Source organism: Coregonus lavaretus (genome assembly GCF_964263955.1).
Source record: "Coregonus lavaretus genome assembly, chromosome: 5".
NCBI lineage: Eukaryota > Metazoa > Chordata > Actinopteri > Salmoniformes > Salmonidae > Coregonus > Coregonus lavaretus.
The window spans coordinates 20,387,964-20,411,887 of record NC_139992.1 but is presented as its reverse complement, the minus strand read 5'-3'; the positions used below and the strand labels follow the sequence as shown (position 1 = coordinate 20,411,887).

General features: G+C 44.3%; 1 pseudogene across 1 annotated transcript; it reads right to left on the bottom strand.

The window, feature by feature from the left end:
* Nucleotides 1-708: 708 nt before the first annotated feature.
* On the bottom strand, nt 709-22,333 carry LOC311128836 (dehydrogenase/reductase SDR family member 12-like; annotated as a pseudogene). The gene is made up of 12 exons: nt 22,278-22,333; nt 15,851-15,860; nt 15,578-15,668; nt 15,106-15,188; nt 14,411-14,512; nt 2,949-3,030; nt 2,781-2,846; nt 2,272-2,369; nt 2,040-2,075; nt 1,790-1,841; nt 1,517-1,654; nt 709-839 (listed from the first exon to the last, which is right to left on the bottom strand). The product of its transcript is annotated as a dehydrogenase/reductase SDR family member 12-like (transcript).
* Nucleotides 22,334-23,924: the final 1,591 nt, after the last annotated feature.

Below are 23,924 nucleotides of genomic sequence, written 5' to 3'. Positions count from 1 at the left end.
TAACTTTATTGACCTTAGTTTTACCTGCATTCAGTACTAATTTAAGTATATGTTGTTCTCTAGAGCGCATAGAAATAAGTCTGATTTAAGCATGTGTACTTTGGATGGTGTCCATATTGATCATGTCCATGCTTACAAATATATTGGCATCTGGATAGACTGGCATGCTTGGACCTTGCGAAACTGTGCTACACCACTGATATTATGCTGTGGTCTGAGTGCCAGTATGTACTGTATTGTTACTGAAATGTATGTAGTATGCAACATACAGGCTAACGGAAAATCCTTTATAGCATCATTTGAGAAGGAAGTAGTATATTGTTAAAATTAATGGAGCATCAGATGACCCCAAACATTACCCTTTGGAATGTTCCGTGTGGCTACACTTTGATCTTAGCAATAGCAATCTGTTTGTATTTACAGCAGTGGCGGCTGGTGGGAGGAGCTATAGGAGGACGAGCTCTGTGTAATGGCTGGAATGGAATTAATGGAATTAATCGTAGTTTGCATGTTTGATACTGTTCCATTTATTCCATTCCAGCCATTACAATGAGCCCGTCCTTCTATAGCTCCTCCCACCAGCCTCCACTGATTTACAACTTAAATAGAAATATATTTTTTAAATATTACTGCTATGTCCACTTTATACAGTGCATATCCATAATGAGGTGTGTTTGTAAACAGACACATGGGCTGGAGGGTCTGTGCTTAACCTTTTGACCCCTGTAGGAAAGGTTTGAACTTGTGTGCCAGCTGCTCCAGTGTCGTCTGCAACTTCTCATCGGCCGGAGAAGACCTGGATGAAGCCAGAGGCAGGTGTGTGGGCACCGCCTTCCGGTCTGGGGCATTATGGGAAAGAAAAAAGGGGATCAGATGTAAGAGATTTCAGGAAGGTATTTGAACAGAGTCAGGATGTGTCTATCAAGGAGGCATTTCCAAGAAGAAGAAAAAACCCTTCCTGTTCCACTCCCTACCCTCTCCATCCCTGGGGTTCTCTCGTTTGGGCAAAAGTCTGTCCTCCGTGACCCGGAAACCGATAAGTGGTCGAGGAGTGTGTCAATTCATTAGTAGGCAAATGGAAGACTGTCCTCCCCTCCTCGATTGCCTCAATTTGGTGAGGAAGCATAAGTGTATTCTAACTGAGTCCTTCGCAGAAGAGTTTTGAAATCTGCCACACCCCCTTTGAATCATCTATTGTTTTCTCAAAGGAGGAAACATTTAAAAACGATATGCTTCTTATCCTTTTATCTAATACATGTCTTGCACAATTAGCTACATTTGTTTATCACTTTACATTTCTTTTGGGATTCCACCCTGTAAACGTAATTTGCCTGATGACGCGTGATTGTAGAAGGAGAGTCTAACTTCATATGAGCACATTTTCATTCACTTTCCCTCTCCTCGCCGCCTCTCCTCAATTACCTTTAACCTTTTTCAAAAGAAGGCCAGAGAGGACGAAGGAGAGAGGACACAGGAGTTGAGCAAATCTAATTAAGAAAAGGCCCCTGTGTCTCACCCTGGAAGAAGAGTCCACCGGGCTGCTTGGAGGCCACAGCTGAGACAGCCAGCCACACCACCGTGTCGGCCCCCATAGCCACCGTACGCAGCTTGTTCTTCATCTTAGCATGGAAGTCAGGCATGGACAACTGCACAGCTACATGGAACACATAGTCAACAAAGATGTAGGGCGTTTTCCTTAACAGAATCGATCAAGAAATGCATGGATGATTATACTGATTGTACTGGTAGATTTCTGTCTGCATTTCTGACTCTAGATCAGTGGTAGTACCTGGAGTGTCAGCCCAGCCAGGGTGCATTGAGGAGAAGTGGATCTCTTTATGCTGAGATGCCCATAAAATAAAATAAAAAAAATAAATTGGTCATTTAGCAGACGCTCTTATCCAGAGCGACTTACAGGAGCAATTAGGGTTAAGTGCCTTGCTCAAGGGCACATCGACAGGTTTTTCACCTAGTCGGCTCGGGGATTAGAACCAGCGACCTTTCGGTTACTGGCACAACGCTCTTAACCACTAAGCTACCTGCCGCCCCATCTCTGTCAGTATCACCTGTTGTCTCTGTCACCACAACACACAGAAAATAACTTTCACAGAGAATATAACAGAACTGTAACAGAATATTTTACTTAATTATTTTGGGGTCCAAAGGGTTAACTTTGAGACAAAATGTTTTACCCTATCTCAGCACAGTCATGGGCTAGATAATGCATTCACTCAGGGTGATGAGTGGGTAGTAGATGTGCCATATCCTTACTTTGTTCTGGGGGTAGGCCATAGTGCCATCGAACGTCCCCTTCTCAGACTGCAGGTCGTCCACGCTCATCTTCTGGACCAGCATGCCTCCTGATGACACTGATCTGGAGGAGAGGGGTGATTGTCATGATGACAATCTGTGCTGTTAGACTGTTATAGACAGATGGGACATGTCCTTTTCTTGTTTTTTTTGTAATATGTAATAGATTCCTTGGATGCATTTGTTCAGACACACTAGTTCCTCTGCTGGTGAATTAGGTGTTAATCAAGCACAATAACACAGAACTAATGGGGGAAAGGCCATACAAGAACAACTTTTCTAATTTCTAAGGCTTTTCATTAGCTCAGTTGGTAGGTTCGATTCCCACGGGGGGCCAGTATGAAAAATGTATGCACTTTCTAACTGTAAGTCGCTCTGGATAAGAGCGTCTGCTAAAATGACTAAAATGTAAAAAAAATTGACTATGTTCAGTATTGGGCAAATGTCATTTGTATAAGGCATGACATTACTCATCACTCGTGGGTCTTGTGCCTGTTTCAGGGCTGGTATCAACGCTGTGGTTAGGATGAATGTACCTAACCAAGTGAAGAGTAATGATAAGGAAGAACATTGTCAGTAAACATCAACCTATACTAGCAAGTGTTGTACATTGTTTCCAGTGAGACGTGACTACTGACCGAGCATGTTAGTAGCAAAGTTCTTCTCCAAACCTTCCTCTGTCAGCTCTCTCTGGTTCACCATACAGCCTGCATTGTTGATCTGGGGAGAGAAATCATATTGAATAGACTCATATTCAATCCAATCACTCATATTGAATCATATCCAATTTGAATTGACTCATATTGAATCAAATTGAATTATTCATCTATACTGAACAAAAATATAAACGCAACATGAAACAATTTCAAAGATTTTACTGAGGAAATCAGTCAATTGAAATGAATTCATTAGGCTCTAGTCTATGGATTTCACATGACTGGGAATATAGATATACATCTGTTAGTCACAGATACAGTTGAAGTCGGAAGTTTACATACACTTCGCTTGGAGTCAATAAAACTAGTTTTTCCAACCACTCCACAAATGTCTTGTTAAATATAATATAATAATATGCCATTTAGCAGACGCTTTTATCCAAAGCGACTTACAGTCATGCGTGCATAATTTATTTTGTGTACGGGTGGTCCCGGGGATCGAACCCACTACCCTGGCGTTACAAGTGCCGTGCTCTACCAGCTGAGCTACAGAGGACCACCCATACAAACTATAGTTTTGGCAAGTCGGTTTGGACATCTACTTTGTGCATGACAAGTAATTTTTCCAACAATTGTTTACAGACAGATTATTTCACTGTATCACAATTCCAGTGGGTCAGATGTTTACATACACTAAGTTGACTGTGCCTTTAAACAGCTTGGAAAATTCCAGAAAATGATGTCATGGATTTAGAAGCTTCTGATAGGCTAATTGACATAATTTCAGTCAATTGGAGGTGTACTTGTGGATGTATTTCAAGGCCTACCTTCAAACTCAGTGCCTCTTTGCTTGACATCATGGGAAAATCAAAAGAAATCAGGCAAGACCTCAGAAATCATCCTTGGGAGCAATCTACAAACGCCTAAAGGTTCCACGTTCATCTGTACAAACAATAGTATGCAAGTATAAACACCATGGGACCACACAGCCATCATACCGCTCAGGAAGGAGACTCGTTCTGTCTCCTAGAGATGAACGTACTTTGGTGCGAAAAGTGCAAATCAATCCCAGAACAACAGCAAAGGACCTTGTGAAGATGCTGGAGGAAACAGGTACAAAAGTATCTATATCCACAGTAAAAAGAGTCCTATATCGACATAACCTGAAAGGCCGCTCAGCAAGGAAGAAGCCACTGCTCCAAAACCGCCATAAAAAAGTCAGACTATGGTTTGCAACTGCACATGGGGACAAAGGTCGTACATTTTGGAGAAATGTCCTCTGGTCTGATGAAACAAAAATATAACTGTTTGGCCATAATGACCATCGTTATGTTTGGAGGAAAAAGGGGGCTGCTTGCAAGCCGAAGAACACCATCCCAACCGTGAAGCACGGGGGTGGCAGCATCATGCTGCCGGGGTGCTTTGCTGCAGGAGGGACTGGTGCACTTCACAAAATAGATGGTATCATGAGGAAGGAAAATTATGTGGATATATTGAAGAAACATCTCAAGACATAGGGCGGCAGGTAGCTTAGTGGTTAAGAGCATTGTGCCAGTAACCGAAAGGTCGCTGGTTCTAATTGCCGAGCCGACTAGGTGAAAAATCTGTCGATGTGCCCTTGAGCAAGGCATTTAACCCTAATTGCTCATGTAAGTCGCTCTGGATAAGAGCGTCAGCAAAAATAATAATAAAATAAATGATTAATAAATATAATACATCAGTCATTTGTGGGCAGAACTGAAAAAGCGTGTGCGAGCAAGGAGCCCTACAAACCTGACTCAGTTACACTAGCTCTGTCAGGAGGAATGGGCCAAAATTCACCCAACTTATTGTGGGAAGCTTGTGGAAGGCTACCCGAAACGTTTGACCCAAGTTAAACAATTTAAAGGCAATGCTACCAAATACTAATTGAGTGCATGTAAACTTCTGACCCACTGGAAATGTGATGAAAGAAATAAAAGCTGAAATAAATCATTCTCTCTACTATTATTCTGACATTTCACATTCTTAAAATAAAGTGGTGATCCTAACTGACCTAAGGCAGGGAATTTTTACTAGGATTAAATGTCAGGAATTGTGAAAAACTGAGTTTAAATGTATTTGGCTAAGGTGTATGTAAACGTCCGACTTCAACTGTACCTTATAAAAAAATCGACCTCAGGATCTCGTCACGGTATTTCTGTGCATTCAAATTGCCATCAATAAAATGCAATTGTGTTCATTGTCCATTGCTTATGCCTGCCCATACCATAACCCCACCGCCAGCATGGGACACAACGTTGACATCAGCAGTACAATCACCCACAAGACGTCATACACGCGGTCTGCGGTTATGAGGCCAAATTCTTTAAAACGGCGGTGGCATATGGTAGAAAATGAACATTAAATTCTCTGGCAACAGCTCTGGTGGACATTCCTGCAGTAAGCATGCCAATTGCACACTCCCTCAAAACTTGAAACATTTGTGGCATTGTGTTGTGTGACAAAACTGCACATTTTAGTGGCCTTTTATTGTCCCCAGCACAAGGGGCACCTGTGTAATGATCATGCTGTTTAATCAGCTTCTTGATATGCCACACCTGTCAGGTGGAAGGATTATCTTGGCAAAGGAGAAATGCTCAGTTACGTTCCCCAGGAAAACAAAAAATGTCGCTCAACAGAAGGAGGAACTAACAAAGAGTCACTGACAACAACCAAAATGAAACAGGTGGGGTTTTAGGAGGGGTTCTAAAAAGACACTCATGGGGGTGTCCACTGAAAGTTGCATAGCAACAACAACTGGGACCTGAAAGACACCCACCATAAGCACCCACTACATTTGCCCACTAAGAGGCAAACAAAAGAAAAACCCACACTAAACTTAAAGACTTAAAGTCATGGTCCAAACACACCAAGACAGTCGTGAAGAGACTGAAAAGATTTGGCATGGGTCCTCAGATCCTCAAAAAGTTATACGGCTGCACCATCGAGAGCATCCTGACTGGTTGCATCACCGCCTGGTATGGCAACTGCTCTGCCTCCGACCGCAAGGCACTACAGAGGGTAGTGCGAACGGCCCAGTACATCACTGGGGCCAAGCTTCCTGCCATCCAGGACCTCTATACCAGGCGGTGTCAGAGGAAGGCCCTCAAAATTGTCAAAGACTCCAGCCACCCTAGTCATTCACTGTTCTCTCTGCTACCGCACGGCAAGCGGTACCGGAGCGCCAAGTCTAGGTCCAAAAGGCTTCTTAACAGCTTCTACCCCCAAGCCATAAGACTCCTGAACAGCTAATCATGGCTACCCTGACTATTTGTACTGCCCCCCCCCCACCCCCACCCCATCTTTTTACGCTGCTGCTACTCTGTTAATTATTTATGCATAGTCACTTTAACTCTACCCACATGTACATATTACCTCAATTAGCCGGTGCCCCCGCACATTGACTCTGCACCGGTACCCCCCTGTATACAGCATCCCTACTGTTATTTTATTTTACTTCTGCTCTTTTTTTCTCAACACTTTTCTGTTGTTGTTGTTTTATTTTACTTTTTTATTAAAAAATAAATGCATTGTTGGTTAAGGGCTGTAAGTAAGCATTTCACGGTAATGTCTACACCTATTGTATTCGGCGCATGTGGCAAATAAAATTTGATTTGATTTGATTTGACAGGAAACAAACCAAAAAAGGTGGAGGAAAATGAAATCAGGGAAATCAGATAAAGGATTGTTTGTCTAGAAATCAAAATAGGGAGTGCCAACTAAAGGCGTTAACTATGGAGAGAGATTGCTGCCAAAAGGTTGAACGTACATATCGTTAGGATTGTAAGAAAATCCATATGCAAAATGTTAGGATCGTAAAAGAAAAGCCATGTGTGAAAAATGAAACGTAAACGTTAAATTAGATCTGTAAACATACAAACCCTATGTTACAACTATGAATGAACATTTACACGTTCAATTCTTACTTTACGTCGCCCTTTACTCGGTTACAGATATGTTTTATATGTACAAACTTTTGTCAGTAATGTGGCATCTGCAAAGGACATGAACTGAACGTAGCTAGTCGAAGTTAGCTAATCAATCAAGCAACTCTAGCCCAGACGTTAGAGTTCCTTTGCAGTTTCCGGTTTCATTTCCCCCAAAACAGTCTAGCTTTTTTAAGAACTGCATTCAATAACGATGTTATACCATCAGATGGCGTAGTATAGGCTTGGGCCTTCAGCAAATGACTTGTGTGAGAATGATAGACACAGAAGAGCCTTGTCTAGAATAACCGCCTGAGCTGCAAAATATAAAGTAAATATGATTTAGGATAGGCCTTTCCGCTATCTAAATATGACATGCTGTTGTGTGTTATTTAATGGCCATATAATTGCATAATACATTTTTATAGCCGTGTGGGGCTACGGTGGTGATCATGCAACCTAATGAATCACACTTTTTCCAGTATTTGGGAGCACGGAATGTAGGCATTTTGACTGTTGAATTAGTGAATTGCACTCTGTATGTAGGCTTGTTATAGCCATTTGCGTTGCACAACCCCATCACGCAGAGGCTATATCCATATGAATAAGTGAGACAAAACAAAATATTGATTAAGTCTTGGCTATAACCTGTCCTGAACGAAATAGTCGAGGGGTCCCAAATGGTCAAGACTATCTATAGCCAGATCTGCTTTCCCTATCAGCCACTGCCTGTGCTTCTTCAAATATTTTGTTTAACATTTATTTAGAGGCTATATTTAGAGGCCTGTGAGCTAGGGTCTCTTTTTAAAGGGAGCCCTATAATAAAAACAATTATAAAACACAAATAGAGTTCTAAAATGATTCCACAAGACACCAGTAACCAAAATGATAGCCTAAATTGCAATGCCTACAAGTTGAAGGCCTATTTTTTATTTGGATAGGCCTAAATTAAACATTGAATTATTAAAGTGATAGGCTAAAGAACTGTGGAGAATTTAGATAATTTTGAATACACACATGGATTTCAATATACAACTGGATAAGACTGTTCTATTTTCTTTGATTTAATTCCTATTGCAACTCAGACAAATGACTGAATGGATGACATACTGACTAAACTGAATGAAGGATGAATTACATTTTCAAGTTTGTTGGAATAACGAGTTGCAGGCATCATGCCTGCTCTGCAATTTATTTGGCTAGTAGGCAAATAGTCATTATACCCTAATGTAGGCCTATGGCTGCATGCATGCCTCCAGAAGGGCATCTTCTGAGGCTGAGCGGTGCTTTTCCGAAGGCGTATGGAGATCACAAGCTCTTCAACTGGGCAGCAGTGTCGCGATGGAGGGAATAGCCTATACGGAGACTACCTAAGACCACTGCAACAGAGTTATTGTAAAGTGTGGCAATAAGCTTATGCCAGACTTAGCCTACGTTTAACCTCTCCCTTGTTCATTTCAAAGTCCATATGTTCATGACCCGATTTATATAAATCATGTCAAATTATTTTAAATTCATATTAACCCCCCCTGCAGAATATGCTTTGGCAAGATTTTGAGTGATGAAATGAATATCAAAATATTCTATAAAGAATTTGAGTGGCAAAGACTCCAGTGGTCATACATAATCCATTGATTCACCAAACAGCTATTCTTCTTCTTCTTCTTCTTCTTCTTCTTCTTCTTCTTCTTCTTCTTCTATGTTTCATTATTCCTGGTAGATACTACTGGTTATGATTGCAGACAGAGCCCAGAGAATGGGATGGTGCAATACTGAATTAGTCATATTTTGATAAGGTGCATGCATGCATGGGGACGCCCACGCTGTAGATATACACCTAGCAGACTGAAACTTCACTGTTGTAGGCATAATACAGCTAGTGCTACCAAGACTTGCGCTGGCAAGTTAGCTACCGAAATGTGAAGTAAACTCAACTGAGTAATAGAGACGTTTAACTTGAAAACGTCAGTTTCCCTGACTTCCGGTTTTTATACTGTGTTATGCTTGTTCTCGTAGCACTCCTCACAGGCCGTTTGGTGTAAGTTTTTTTGTTGGTGAGATGAAACTGCCAAAACTCTGAAAGGTATTATTGTACGTCAGAATAGCAACACAAGATTTGTTCAAGCCTAAAATGTTAGTCTGTAATCGTAACATGGTGTTTGTATGTTCACAGATAAAATTTCACGTTTACGTTTCATATTTCACGCATGGCTTTTCTTACGATCCTAACAATTTACGTATGGATTTTCTTACGATACGTACATTCAACCTTTTGGCAGGTATCTCACACCATAGTTAACCCTCTACATCACTCAAGACCACTGGAGCACTGGGCCAGCCACTGTTAAATAGCACCTGGCCCAGCACAGGTGAAACACCTTCCCACTAATGAGATGGCAACCAACACAGGTGTAACACGAGGTGACACCACTCGGTGCTAACGAGCTATAAGTCCAACCTCAAAACATGAATGGAAAAACCAAAGCCTGTAACACCTTCCCCCTTAAGACAACAAATATATTCAATATTTTTGTTGCCCAAGTTTGTGCACCACCAGCAGAAAACAACTTCCATTTCACAAGATATTCAACTTAAATTCATCGCTACTTAAATAAGTTTCCTTCTCCAATGCAAACATGGCGTCCACTGGCAGCCAACAACCAAATATAAGACAAAACACACATCCTTGCTATTGTACATATATACAGTATCAGTCAAAAGTTTGGACACACCTACTCATTCAAAGGCTTTTCTTTATTTTGACTATTTTCTACAATGTAGAATAATAGTTTAGACATCAAAACTATGAAATAACACATATGGAATCATGTAGTAACCAAAGAAAGTCACACTCTTGGCATTCTCTCAACCAGCTTCATGAGGTAGTCACCTGGAATGCATTTCAATAAAACAGGTGTGCCTTGTTAAAAGTTATTTTGTGGAATTTCTTTCCTTCTTAATTAAAAGACGAAGTCCATATTATGACAAGAACAGCTAAAATAAGCAAAGAGAAACGACAGTCCATCATTACTTTAAAACATGAAGTTCAGTCAATCTGGAAAATCTCAAGACCTTTGAAAGTTTCTTCAAGTGCAGTCGCAAAAACCATCAAGCGCTATGATGAAACTGGCTCTCATGAGGACCGCCACAGGAAAGGAAGACCCAGAGTTACCTCTGCTGCAGAGGATAAATTCATTAGAGTTAACTGCACCTCAGATTGCAGCCCAATTACATGCTTCACAGAGTTCAAGTAACAGACACATCTCAACATTAACTGTTCAGAGGAGACTACGTGAATCAGGCCTTCATGGTCGAATTGCTGCAAAGAAACCACTACTAAAGGACACCAATAATAAGAAGAGACTTGCTTGGGCCAAGAAACACGAGCAATGGACATTAGACCGGTGGTAATCTGTCCTTTGGTCTGATGAGTCCAAATTTGAGATTTTTTGTTCCAACCACCGTGTCTCTGTGAGACGCAGAGTAGGTGAATTGATGATCTCTGCATGTGTGGTTCCCACCGTGAAACATGGAGGAGGTGGTGTGATGGTGTGGGGGTGCTTTGCTGGTGACACTGTTAGTGATTTATTTAAAATTCAAGCGACACTTAACCAGCATGGCTACCACAGCATTCTGCAGTGATACGGCATCTCATCTGGTTTGCGCTTAGTGGGACTATCATTTGTTTTTCAACAGGACAATGACCCAACACAACTCCAGGCTGTGTAAGGGCTATTTGACCAAGAAGGAGAGTGATGGAGTGCTGCATCAGATGACCTGGCCTCCACAATCACCCGACCTCAACCCAATTGAGATGGTTTGGGATGAATTGGACCACAGAGTGAAGATAAAGCAGCCAAGAAGTGCTCAGCATATGTGGGAACTCCTTCAAGACTGTTGGAAAAGCATTCCTCATGAAGCTGGTTGAGAGAATGCCAAGAGTGTGCAAAGCTGTCATCAAGGCAAAGGGTGGCTACTTTGAAGAATCTAAAATCTAAAATATATTTTCATTTGTTTAACACTTTTTTGGTTACTACATGATTCCATATGTGTTATTTCATAGTTTTGATGTCTTCACTATTATTCTACAATGTAGAAAATAGTTTAAAAAATAAAGATAAACCCTTGAATGAGTAGGTGTTGTCACGTCTCCTCCCGTTGCTCCCCTCCGGTGCTCTGATTCGCCGGTCTACTGAGCCACCGGTCTGAGCGCACCACCTCGGCAACACTGGAATGGAAACCCAATGCACCCTAATCACCTCAAGCGCATATGCAGCTCATCATCTCATCACCACCCCTATAGAGCCCTGGACTGTTCAGTGTTGTGTGTGATTGTTAGTGTCTTGTACTCACTCTTTGTTGTTCTCTTGCTCAGTGTTACATAAACCTTTACATTGTTGATTCCTGCGTCTGCGTCCTGCCTCTTCGTATCCTCAGTATTCATCACAGAATCATACACCAATCACGAAGATGGCTTACAGCACCTGGTATTCCCAAGCAGTCTCCCAACCAAGTACTAACCAGTCCCGATCCTGCTTAGCTTCCAGTCCCGATCCTGCCACTTGGATCAGGCACCATTACGCACGTCACTCTCCCCATCACCATCACCATCACCATTCCCACACTACCGGAGGAGCTGTCCTTCCACATCATCACGTCACCCCTTCACCGGATTGTCTTGGGATTGCCCTGGCTCAGACTACACAACCCCACCATCAATTGGATCACCAAGAGGATCACAGCCTGGTCCCCCTCATGCCGGAGGACCTGCCTGCCGGTGATTTGTTGTTCCACGTCAATGGAGAGTCCGGAGTCCGCCCTCCAGCCCAACATTCCACATGTGTACGCAGATCTCTCCGATGTCTTCTCTGCCTTCAAGGCTGTGTCTCCCTCCTCACAGGCCCTGGGACTGCGCCATTGACCTGCTGGAGGGACAACACCCCCCGAAGAGTCACATTTACTGGTGAAGGGGGAGAAATGTGAATTCGACCAACAGGCCATCTCCTTCCTGGGATACAGGATCAGTCCTCAGGGGGTGCTTATGGAAAGAGCGAAGACGGACACCGTCAGGTCATGTGAAAGTCCCCACCACCATCAAGGGCCTACAGAGCTTCCTGGGCTTCGTAAATTTCTACCGCCGTTTCATCAGATACTTCAGCTCCATAGCCGCCCCGCTCACCTCTCTCCTTAAGGGGGGGCCTCAGAAGCTGGCCTGGAACCCTGAGGCTGACGCTGCCTTCAAGAGGCTGAAGGAGTGGTTCACCACAGCGCCCCTCCTAAAACACCCAGATCCAGCTCATCCTTTCATCCTGGAGGTGGACGCATCTGAGGAGGGCGTGGGTGGGGTCCTCTCCCAGCGGCAAGGTTCCCCGCAGAGAGGAACTATGGAGTTGGAGCCAGGGAGCTGTTGGCAGTGGTCCTCGCTCTGGAGGAATGGAGACACTGGCTGGAGGGTGCAGTCCATCCATTCCGGATTCTCACTGACCACCGGAATTTGGAGCACATAAGGGCAGCGAAACGGATGAACTCTCGTCAAGTCAGGTGGGCCCAACTTCTTACTCGCTTTCAGTTTATTCTGTCCTACCACCCAGGATCCCAGAATGTGAAAGCTGACACACTCTCCAGGATGCACCATACCGGAGAAAGGAAGGATCTGGGGGGGTCCTATCCTGCCTCCGTCTCTCATCGTGGCACCTGTCGTTTGGGATGTGGACGAAGACATCCGCCTGGCGGCTCAGGAGGACCCAGCGCCTGCCAACGCCCCTCCAGGGCGCGTGTATGTACCCACCAGGTCATCTCGGACCGTGGCCCCCAATTCACCTCCCGAGTGTGGAAGGCTTTCCTGGAGAAGATCGGGGCCACGGCCAGCCTCACTTCCGGGTATAGGCCTCGGTCAAATGGGCAGGTGGAGCGCATGAACCAGGAGCTGGGGAGGTTTCTTCATTGCCACTGTCAGGACTGGCAGGGTGAGTGGGCGAGGTTTCTACCCTGGGCAGAATATGCCCAGAACTCCCTCGTTCACTCCTCCACAGGGCTCACTCCCTTCCAGTGCGTTCTGGGGTACCAGCCGGCCCTGGCCCCTTGAACACCCAGCCAGACCGATGCGCCCGCTATCGACGAGTGGTTCCGCAGGGCCGGACAGCTCTGGGACGCCACCCATGTCCATCTCCAGAGGGCCATTCGTTGGCAGAAGGACCAAGCCGACCGCAGTGAGGCGCCCGTATTCCAGCCTGGTGATCGTGTCTGGCTGCCAACAAAAAACCTCCCTCTCCGCCTGCCCTGCTTGAAACTGAGCCCCCGGTTTGTGGGTCCGTTTAAGGTCCTCGCTCTGGAGGAATGGAGGTATCTGGATAAATGAGGTATCATACCGGCTGCTCCTTCCCCCTCACTACCATGTCTCACCCACTTTTCATGTGTCTCTCCCCAGGCTGGTGGTTCCTGGTCCTCTGGTGGATGCCGTACGCCCCCTGGACATTGACGGGAGTCCGGCGTATGTGGTGAGGGACCTGCTGGACTCCAGGTTCCATGGGGGACGGCTCCGTTACCTGGTGGACTGGGAGGGGTATGGTCCTGAGGAGAGGAGCTGGGTTCCAGCTGGGGGCGTTCTGGACCCCAACCTAATTCGGGACTTCCACCCTGACCGGCCCGCTCCTCTTCCTCGGGGTCGTCCTCCTGTCCGGCGACGTCCTGCGGTGTGAGTACACGCTGTACAGTGTACAGCAAGCAGTTTAGCAGTTACACTGGCGGGCCCCAGTGGCAATAAAATAATAAAACCGAAAGCTTACCTTGACTTGGAAGAGTTCCAGTGTTGGATAGCCTTAGCCAGCTAGCTAGCATAAATAGCATTCCTCTCTATTTGAGCCGGGTGTTTGAGTAGGCTAAATTAGCTATCTGCATTAGCTAGCTAAGTAAGTGAAAGTGAAAAAAATACAACGATATATAGCTAAATAGCTCTCCCTCTGCTGCGTCTCCTTAATTTGTTCAAAACTGTTCAACTATTCTATTTCTCTCTCTTTGAGTCAACTACTCACCAAATGTTATGCACTGCAGTGCTAGCTAGCTGTAGCTTATGCTTTCAGTACTAGATTAATTCTCTGATCCTTTGATTAGGTGGACAACATGTCAGTTCATGCTGCAAGAGCTCTGATAGGTTGGAGGATGTCCTCCGGAAGTCGTCATAATTACTGTGTAAGTCTATGGAAAGGTGTGAGAACCATGAGCCTCCTAGGTTTTGTATTGAAGTCAATGTACACAGAGGAGGACGGAAAATAGCTGTCCTCCGGCTATACCATGGTGCTACCCCAGAGAGTGCTGTTGAGGCTACTGTAGACCTTCATTGCAACAGTGTGTTTTAATCAGTTATTTGGTGACGTGAATATATTTAGTATAGTTTTATCTAAAACTTGTTAATGTTTCACTATTATCATTTATTTATTTTATTCACCGAGTAGGATGGTCCACCCCTTCCTCCTCTGAGGAGCCTCAACTGGTTGACACATGTGTAAGACTTGGAGCGATACATCCACCAAACAGATAGCTTTCAGCAAGTTCCCAGACTTGTCTTGCACTGGACATGTCAACAATATGAACATGGACATTCTGCAGAGAGAAAGAAAATGTCAAATAAAAAGATAAACAACATAGAAGAACCACAAAATAAGTGAACTATTCTGCTGGCAGTTGGAAAGATCAATTGTAGTATTAAAACTTGATCACAAAGAAGTCATACATGGAATTCTGTGGGAGTGATAGCCTTGGAAAAAATGGAAGAATCTTGGCCAGGTCTTGAGTATATAAACAGTAGTGTTATTTAGCTAACAAACCGGAGGCATAAAAACATATGACTTGCAGGAACTATCAAAACAGACTGTTTCTGTTTGAATTGGTCCTTGTTCACATAGATCAGTCTGAACAAGGCATTCTGAAGATTATCTGATCTATATCTCAACTTCCACCCAACTGGGCATAGATCCTTATCACGGAAACATTAGCTAATCTGTGAAGCATGTAGCTCAGGATGACTTCATTAACAAGCCACACATTGAAGGACCCCTATTGAACAGCATTATAGGTTCACACTCCACTCAATGGCTCTTCATCCCTCACCAGGCAGTCACTGGGCATGAATAGATGTGTATGGTGTTTGTTTAGTGTGCAGACCGATGACTGACAGGTCATTTACTCCTCCTCACCTGGTTTTTACTCTGTTCCACAATGTCCGCTTATGCCTCCTCTGCCCGTCCCTTGTTACGACACACCAGGTGGACCGTCCCACCTGCAGAGCAATAAAACCCATAAGAACCCAATGTTAAACCACACTACCCAATATCAAACACTGTGTAAACTATATTTACCTCAAAGCACCTCTTCCACCTGAGGGGGAATCTAACACCATATTGTCCCTCAAGGTTGGTCTGTCAGTCTGTATGTCTATGTCTAGGCCTTTATGAGACCTCACTTTGAGGTTTGTTGCCATCAGGACCAGGGCACACTCATAACTCCACAATTAATCATTATCTAGCCTATCACTCACTCTGACTGCAAAGGAATCTAAAGGTGGACTGTATAGACTTCCTGTATGGTGAAATGGTATCATACATTTATGATGGAAAACATCTATTCACTTATCCAACTCTAGGGCATTAAATGTTGCCTATACAGTACCTATTTTGGCTATTTCATGGGCAGTAGCTTTTCCAATGCTGCTGTTGGCCCCAGTGATCACAAAATATCTGCCACTCAGGTTCACATCCCACTTGGTGGTGATTATGGAACAGAGATAGATTAGCTGTTGGATAAGAAACTAGCTGAAGATAGCCGGATTATGCAAAGCAAAGAGCACAAACCCACCACTACCATGTTGAAGAAAAATAATACAGTTCGAGGTTGTCGACATAGTAATTGCATGACTGCTAATAAAATACACTGTATCTTTGCTAACATCAATCTGTAAGCACAGATAGGCAGTATTTCTGTTACATGTACAGTTGAAGTCGGAAGTTTACATACACATTTACATTTACATTTACGTCATTTAGCAGACGCTCTTATCCAGAGCGACTTACAAATAGGTGCATTCACCTTATAGCCAGTGGGATAACCACTTTACAATGTGTTATTTTTTTTTTTGGGGGGGGGGGGGGCTGGGGGTTGGGGTAAGGGGGGGGTAGAAGGATTACTTTATCCTATCCCAGGTATTCCTTAAAGAGGTGGGGTTTCAAATGTCTCCGGAAGGTGGTGAGTGACTCCGCTGTCCTGGCGTCGTGAGGGAGCTTGTTCCACCATTGGGGTGCCAGAGCAGCGAACAGTTTTGACTGGGCTGAGCGGGAACTATGCTTCCGCAGAGGTAGGGGAGCCAGCAGGCCAGAGGTGGATGAACGCAATGCCCTCGTTTGGGTGTAGGGACTGATCAGAGCCTGAAGGTACGGAGGTGCCGTTCCCCTCACAGCTCCGTAGGCAAGCACCATGGTCTTGTAGCAGATGCAAGCTTCAACTGGAAGCCAGTGGAGTGTGCGGAGGAGCGGGGTGACGTGAGAGAACTTGGGAAGGTTGAACACCAGACGGGCTGCGGCATTCTGGATGAGTTGTAGGGGTTTAATGGCACAGGCAGGGAGCCCAGCCAACAGCGAGTTGCAGTAATCCAGACGGGAGATGACAAGTGCCTGGATTAGGACCTGTGCCGCTTCCTGTGTAAGGCAGGGTCGTACTCTCCGAATGTTGTAGAGCATGAACCTACAGGATCGGGTCACCGCCTTGATGTTAGCGGAGAACGACAGGGTGTTGTCCAGGGTCACGCCAAGGCTCTTCGCACTCTGGGAGGAGGACACAACAGAGTTGTCAACCGTGATGGCGAGATCATGGAACAGGCAGTCCTTCCCCGGGAGGAAGAGCAGCTCCGTCTTGCCAAGGTTCAGCTTGAGGTGGTGATCCGTCATCCATACTGATATGTCTGCCAGACATGCAGAGATGCGATTCGCCACCTGGTTATCAGAAGGGGGAAAGGAGAAGATTAGTTGTGTGTCGTCAGCGTAGCAATGATAGGAGAGGCCATGTGAGGATATGACAGAGCCAAGTGACTTGGTGTATAGTGAGAACAGGAGAGGGCCTAGAACTGAGCCCTGGGGGACACCAGTGGTGAGAGCACGTGCTGCGGAGACAGGTTCTCGCCATGCCACTTGGTAGGAGCGACCGGTCAGGTAGGACGCAATCCAAGAGTGAGCCGCGCCGGAGATGCCCAGCTCGGAGAGGGTGGAGAGGAGGATCTGATGGTTCACAGTATCAAAGGCAGCAGACAGGTCTAGAAGGACAAGAGCAGAGGAGAGAGAGTTAGCTTTAGCAGTGCGGAGAGCCTCCGTGACACAGAGAAGAGCAGTCTCAGTTGAATGACCAGTATTGAAACCTGACTGGTTTGGATCAAGAAGGTCATTCTGAGAGAGATAGCAAGAGAGTTGGCTAAAGACAGCACGCTCAATAGTTTTGGAGAGAAAAGAAAGAAGGGATACTGGTCTGTAGTTGTTGACATCAGAGGGATCGAGTGTTGGTTTTTTGAGAAGGGGTGCAACTCTCGCTCTCTTGAAGACGGAAGGGACATAGCCAGCGGTCAAGGATGAGTTGATCAGCGAGGTGAGGTAAGGGAGAAGGTCACCGGAGATGGTCTGGAGAAGAGAGGAGGGGATAGGGTCAAGCGGGCAGGTTGTTGGGCGGCCTGCCGTCACAAGTCGCAAGATTTTATCTGGAGAGAGAGGGGAGAAAGAAGTCAAAGCATGGGGTAGGGCAGTGTGAGCAGGACCAGCAGTGTCATTTGACTTAACAAACGAGGATCGGATGTCGTCAACCTTCTTTTCAAAATGGTTGACGAAGTCATCCACAGAGAGGGAGGGGGGGGGGGGGGGGGGGGGGGGGATTCAGCAGGGAGGAGAATGTGGCAAAGAGCTTCCTAGGGTTAGAGGCAGATGCTTGGAATTTAGAGTGGTAGAAAGTGGCCTTAGCAGCAGAAACAGATGAAGAAAATGTAGAGAGGAGGGAGTGAAAAGATGCCAGGTCTGCAGGGAGTCTAGTTTTCTTCCATTTCCGCTCAGCTGCCCGGAGCTCTGTTCTGTGAGCTCGCAATGAGTCATCAAGCCACGGAGCTGGAGGGGAGGACCGAGCCGGCCGGGAGGATAGGGGACATAGAGAGTCAAAGGATGCAGAAAGGGAGGAGAGGAGGGTTGAGGAGGCAGAATCAGGAGATTGGAGGGAGAAGGATTGAGCAGAGGGAAGAGATGATAGGATGGAAGAGGAGAGAGTAGCGGGAGAGAGAGAGCGAAGGTTGCGACGGCGCATTACCATCTGTGTAGGGGCAGAGTGAGTAGTGTTGGAGGAGAGGGAGAGAGAAAAGGATACAAAGTAGTGGTCGGAGACTTGGAGGGGAGTTGCAGTGAGATTAGTAGAACAACAGCATCTAGTAAAGATGAGGTCAAGCGTATTGCCTGCCTTGTGAGTAGGGGGGGACGGTGAGAGGGTGAGGTCAAAAGAGGAGAGGAGTGGAAAGAAGGAGGCAGAGAGAAATGAGTCAAATGTAGACGTAGGGAGGTTGAAATCCCCCAGAACTGTGAGGGGTGAGCCATCCTCAGGAAAGGAACTTATCAAGGCGTCAAGCTCATTGATGAACTCTCTAAGGGAACCTGGAGGGCGATAGATGACAAGGATATTAAGCTTAAATGGGCTAGTGACTGTGACAGCATGGAATTCAAATGAGGAGATAGACAGATGGGTCAGGGGAAAAATTGAGAATGTCCACTTGGGAGAGATGAGGATTCCTGTGCCACCACCCCGCTGACCAGATGCTCTCGGGGTATGCGAGAACACATGGTCAGAGGAGGAGAGAGCAGCAGGAGTAGCAGTGTTTTCAGTGGTAATCCATGTTTCCGTCAGGACCTGGAGACCTGGAACTCCACGTGGGAGGTGCGTGCAGGGACCACCAGGTTAGAGAGGCAGCAGCCACGCGGTGTGAGGCGTTTGTGTAGCCTGTGCGGAGGAGAGAACAGGGATAGGCAGAGGCATAGTTGACAGGCTGCAGCAGATGGCTACAATAATGCAGAGGAGATCGGAATGAAATGAACAAACATCTGGGAAAGGAGAGAGCGGGGCCTCCCTCACCACAACTCACAAATATAACTCTCCCAACTTCCACCTCAGAAACTATAATGGTTGTAAACTACAGCGGTTCAATGTTTCTAGGAAAAGACTAACTTAGTTTATTCAGCTAGCTAACTAGGTGCAGTATTATTCCGTGAAAATCGTCCGGGCACCTCGTCATAAGACGCCACAGCCAGCTAGCATGCCGGACTCAAACAACACGGTTTAGCGCCAATACTCGGCCACAACAAACCACCAGTGTATCAACACGCAAGCAGATCGTTCGTGTCCGTGTCTAACGTTGTGGGTTAGTCCCGACAGCTTGAGCGAGTCCGTCGTCAACTTATTCAGCCAGTTAGTTAGCTAGAATAGTTAGCAAACTAGCTAGCCATTGCTTTCAGACAAAGAAGAACCCCTCCTTTCACGGCACGAACACACAGAGAGAGCCAAACTAACGTTAACTAGTCACCCATGTCCCGAATTCCTTGAACGACTCGGGCTATCAATATGTAAAAAAAAAAAAAAAACACTAATGTAGGTTATGACTTACCCCTAGCAGCTACTGTTAGCTAGCCAAGTGCAAAGCTAGCCACTGAATTCAGCCAGTTCGCGTCTGTTCGCTTGGTCGTTCCAGCTATTGTTTACTAGTAGCTATCCAGGTAGCAACAAGCTAGCTAAATTTCAAGCACAGTAGCCACTTGCTACCTAACGTTAACGGTTCAGACAATGAGGTTAGAAAACAGCTGAATGGTAGGCAATTATTGTATGTAATTATTGTAGGCAGCCAGCTGGCGTAATTACAGGCACTCTCAGGCGTGAAACAACTATACCGTTGCTAATAGCTACTCGCCAGCTAGTCCGGGTGGTGGGTTAGCTAGCTAGCTTCGTGCTACACCCGGCACAGCCGAATACAATACTAACCTACAATAATTACATACAACAACCCACAATAACTACCTACAATACCTAACTACAATCTAAATACATAGTTTAAGCCTTACTCGACAAAGCCCAAGCTATGTATAAAGCCAAGCTTACCCGACGCCAAGCTTACCCGACGACCTCCTCCTTCGACAAATACATTTAAACTCAGTGTTTCACAATTCCTGACATTTAATCCTAGTAAAAATTCCCTGTCTTAGGTCAGTTAGGAGCACCACTTTATTTTAAGAATGTGAAATGTCAGAATAATAGTAGAGAGTGATTTCTTTCAGCTTTTATTTATTTCATCACATTCCCAGTGGGTCAGAAGTTTACATACACTCAATTAGTATTTGGTAGCATTGCCTTTAAATTGTTTAACTTGGCTCAAACGTTTCAGGTAGCCTTCCACAAGCTTCCCACAATAAGTTGGGTGAATTTTGGCCCATTCCTTCTGACAGAGCTGGTGTAACTGAGTCAGGTTTGTTGGCCTCCTTGCTCGCACACGCTTTTTCAGTTCTGCCCACACATTTTCTATATGATTGAGGTCAGGGCTTTGTGATGGCCACTCCAATACCTTGACTTTGTTGTCCTTAAGCCATTTTGCCACAACTTTGGAAGTATGCTTGGGGTCATTGTCCATTTGGAAGACCCATTAAACCAAGCTTTAACTTCCTGACTGATGTCTTGAGATGTTGCTTCAATATATCCACATAATTTTCCTTCCTCATGATGCCATCTATTTTGTGAAGTGCACCAGTCCCTCCTGCAGCAAAGCACCCCCACAGCATGATGCTGCCACCCCCGTGCTTCACGGTTGGGATGGTGTTCCTCGACTTGCAAGCGTTCCCCTTTTTCCTCCAAACATAACGATGGTCATTATGGCCAAACAGTTATATTTTTGTTTCATCAGACCAGAGGACATTTCTCCAAAAAGTATGATCTTTGTCCCCATGTGCAGCTGCAAACCGTAGTCTGGCTTTTTTATGGCGGCTTTGGAGCAGTGGCTTCTTCCTTGCTGAGCGGCCTTTCAGGTGGTGTTTATACTTGCGTACTGTTGTTTGTACAGATGAACGTGGTACCTTCAGGCGTTTGGAAATTGCTCCCAAGGATGAACCATACTTGTGGAGGTATAAAAAAAATCGGTCTTGGCTGATTTCTTTTGATTTTCCCATGATGTTAAGCAAAGAGGCACTGAGTTTGAAGGTAGGCCTTGAAATACATCCACAGGTACACCTCCAATTGACTCAAATGATGTCAATTAGCCTATCAGAAGCTTCTAAAGCCATGACATCATTTTCTGGAACTTTCCAAGCTGTTTAAAGGCACAGTCAACTTAGTGTATGTAAACCTCTGACCCACTGGAATTGTGATACAGTGAATAATAAGTGAAATAATGTGTCTGTAAGCAATTATTGGATAACAAATTTTTGTCATGCACAAAGTAGATGTCCTAACCGACTTGCCAAAACTATAGTTTGTTAACAAGACATTTGTTGAGTGGTTGAAAAACAAGTTTTAATGACTCCAACCTAAGTGTATGTAAACTTCCGACTTCAACTGTATTTGAAATATTTATTTCAATTACTTCTGAGTAATTTGTCATTTGTATTACACTGGGCTGAACTACACTACAATGTATTTTGTAACAAGATACTTTCGAGACCTGTAATTTGTATTTTCAAAATACAAAATACTGTTCTATAGCATTTTTTATAGCGGTTCAAAATTTTGTGGGCCGCTTTCTCTGTACATTGGTATCAGAAGTCTGATGGCACTATGGTGCGATAAGAGCATCTGCTAAATGAATTACATATGAATATGTAAAAATGAACAATTGCAAAGCATGCTGTGTATTATTCCAATGAGCTCTGCCTCGAAACAAGGCCAATAATCATACCCAGTGTGCTTTGCAGTTCATTTTAGTATGTACATTTTCACATATACATTTTGGTTATTTACCAGACACTTATCCAGAGTGACTTATAGTCAGTGCATTCAACTAAGGTAGATAAACAGCAATATATCACATAGCAAGTAAAACGTTTCTGTAACCATTACTGAGAACAGTGTTGCTGTTCGGCCGGCCACTTCCAAACGTATTTTAAAATACAAAATATATGTATTTTCATTAACTATATTAAGAAATACATGTATTTTTTTGTTCATTTTGATACATGATCTTTGTGGTATTTTTGTAATTGTAATTTTGCCCATCCCTGTCTGTAAATTAGTCTCTGTGAAGGAATGAGTGTCAGTCAGAACCTCTACAATTCCAACCTTCGATTTGTGCGCAATAGACCTTCTACCAAATAACTACACTCACTTTGTGTATTCTTGAAGTCCTTTAACCAGCCAAACGGCATTTCTGTAAAATGACATCTTTAGGTAGATAGATATTACCTACGTTTGATTTATGTGGAGTTAAGATAGTGTAACATTTCATAAAGGCACTAGACAAGACACGCCTCTTTTTACATGTCATAAGCATGAATGACTCGTCGTCCAATGGGTGGGGGCAAACACACGATCACGTGGTGCAACACAAGCCTCTCTTTGTAGCTTGCTAAACTACTGCTAAAAATGACACGTGTTCATATTGGTAAGTGTTTAGTTTACAGTAAACTCGGTAGCGAACCGAACTACCCGAACAGCTAAAATCACAAACTAGCTCATAAAATGGGTACTGGTACGCGTATCTTTATAATCAGTGTCACTCTCAGTCTTTCCAGTTGTCAGGATGGCCGAGTGGTCTAAGGCGCCAGACTCAAGGTTCTACCTTCCATAGTAATGGGGTTTCTGGTCTCCGAATGGAGGCGTGGGTTCAAATCCCACTTCTGACAAACTTTTTTAAGGAGATGAAATTAGTAGAAACAAGCAACAACGAAAATGTATCACAACCCTTCAGAGCAAAGCAACGCCGGTAAAGTGCCATGTCTTGTATAATGTTGATTTTAAATTAAGTTCAACCACTGACAATGCATAGCCATAAATCCTACATTTCACAAGTAAAGTTATAATCTGTATTATTTCCTGATTTCCAATGAGAATTGTTAACGCTAGTTGTGAGATGTTTGCAATATCACCAGTAACGACAGCTAGATAGCTATTTCCTAACAAAATGCGAACTAGCTAGATTTGCTAACAAAATGGAAATGGGTAACTAGCGATATCTTAAGATTCACGGTTTTTTGTTATCAATTAAATGAAAACTATAGTACCTGATCATATGAAGAAAGTCTATTTTTTGTGGAAGCTGCTCAGTGTTGTCAGGATGGCCGAGCGGTCTAAGGCGCCAGACTCAAGGTGAAAATCCTTCCTGGAAAGGAGTATTCTGGTCTCCGAATGGAGGCGTGGGTTCGAATCCCACTTCTGACAATTTGGTTTTGGACTTTTCATCTTTCGATATAGGCTAGTAGGTGAGAATTTCAATATACATGTCTTATTGTGACTTGCGATAGTTACAAGACAATATAAAATGTAAAGTGGATGAAATTAACTTGCGTTATTCAGCATATTGCTTAGGCTATTTCAACCAATACAAATGTTACAGATGTGGGTTTCAGCATAATGAGTGATCAGAGGTAGAAATGTTATCACTCTGACATCAAAGTGGGTGATATTGTTTTACGGCCTTTGCCAATAATAAGTAGTAGTAGACTACTTATTGTTTATGTGGAATTAGAATGTGAGGTGATTCACTCAAATGTCCAATAGATGTCGCTGTGTTCCAATGTTTTGGGTGATACCGAGCAGCAGATACAGCACTGCAATTCTAAAATGCAAAGAAACCTGAATACAGATTAAAACAATCCCAGTTTGATTTAAACAACCTGTTCTGGTATTAGATCTATGCAGCATTTTCTCTTCCAACCATGATTACTTTTGGTAGGATGGGGAGAGTCCGTACCTGACTCAGTACCTGCTTCTTTCATTTGACATGCTTAGTGAATTAAAATGTAAATTGTACTGT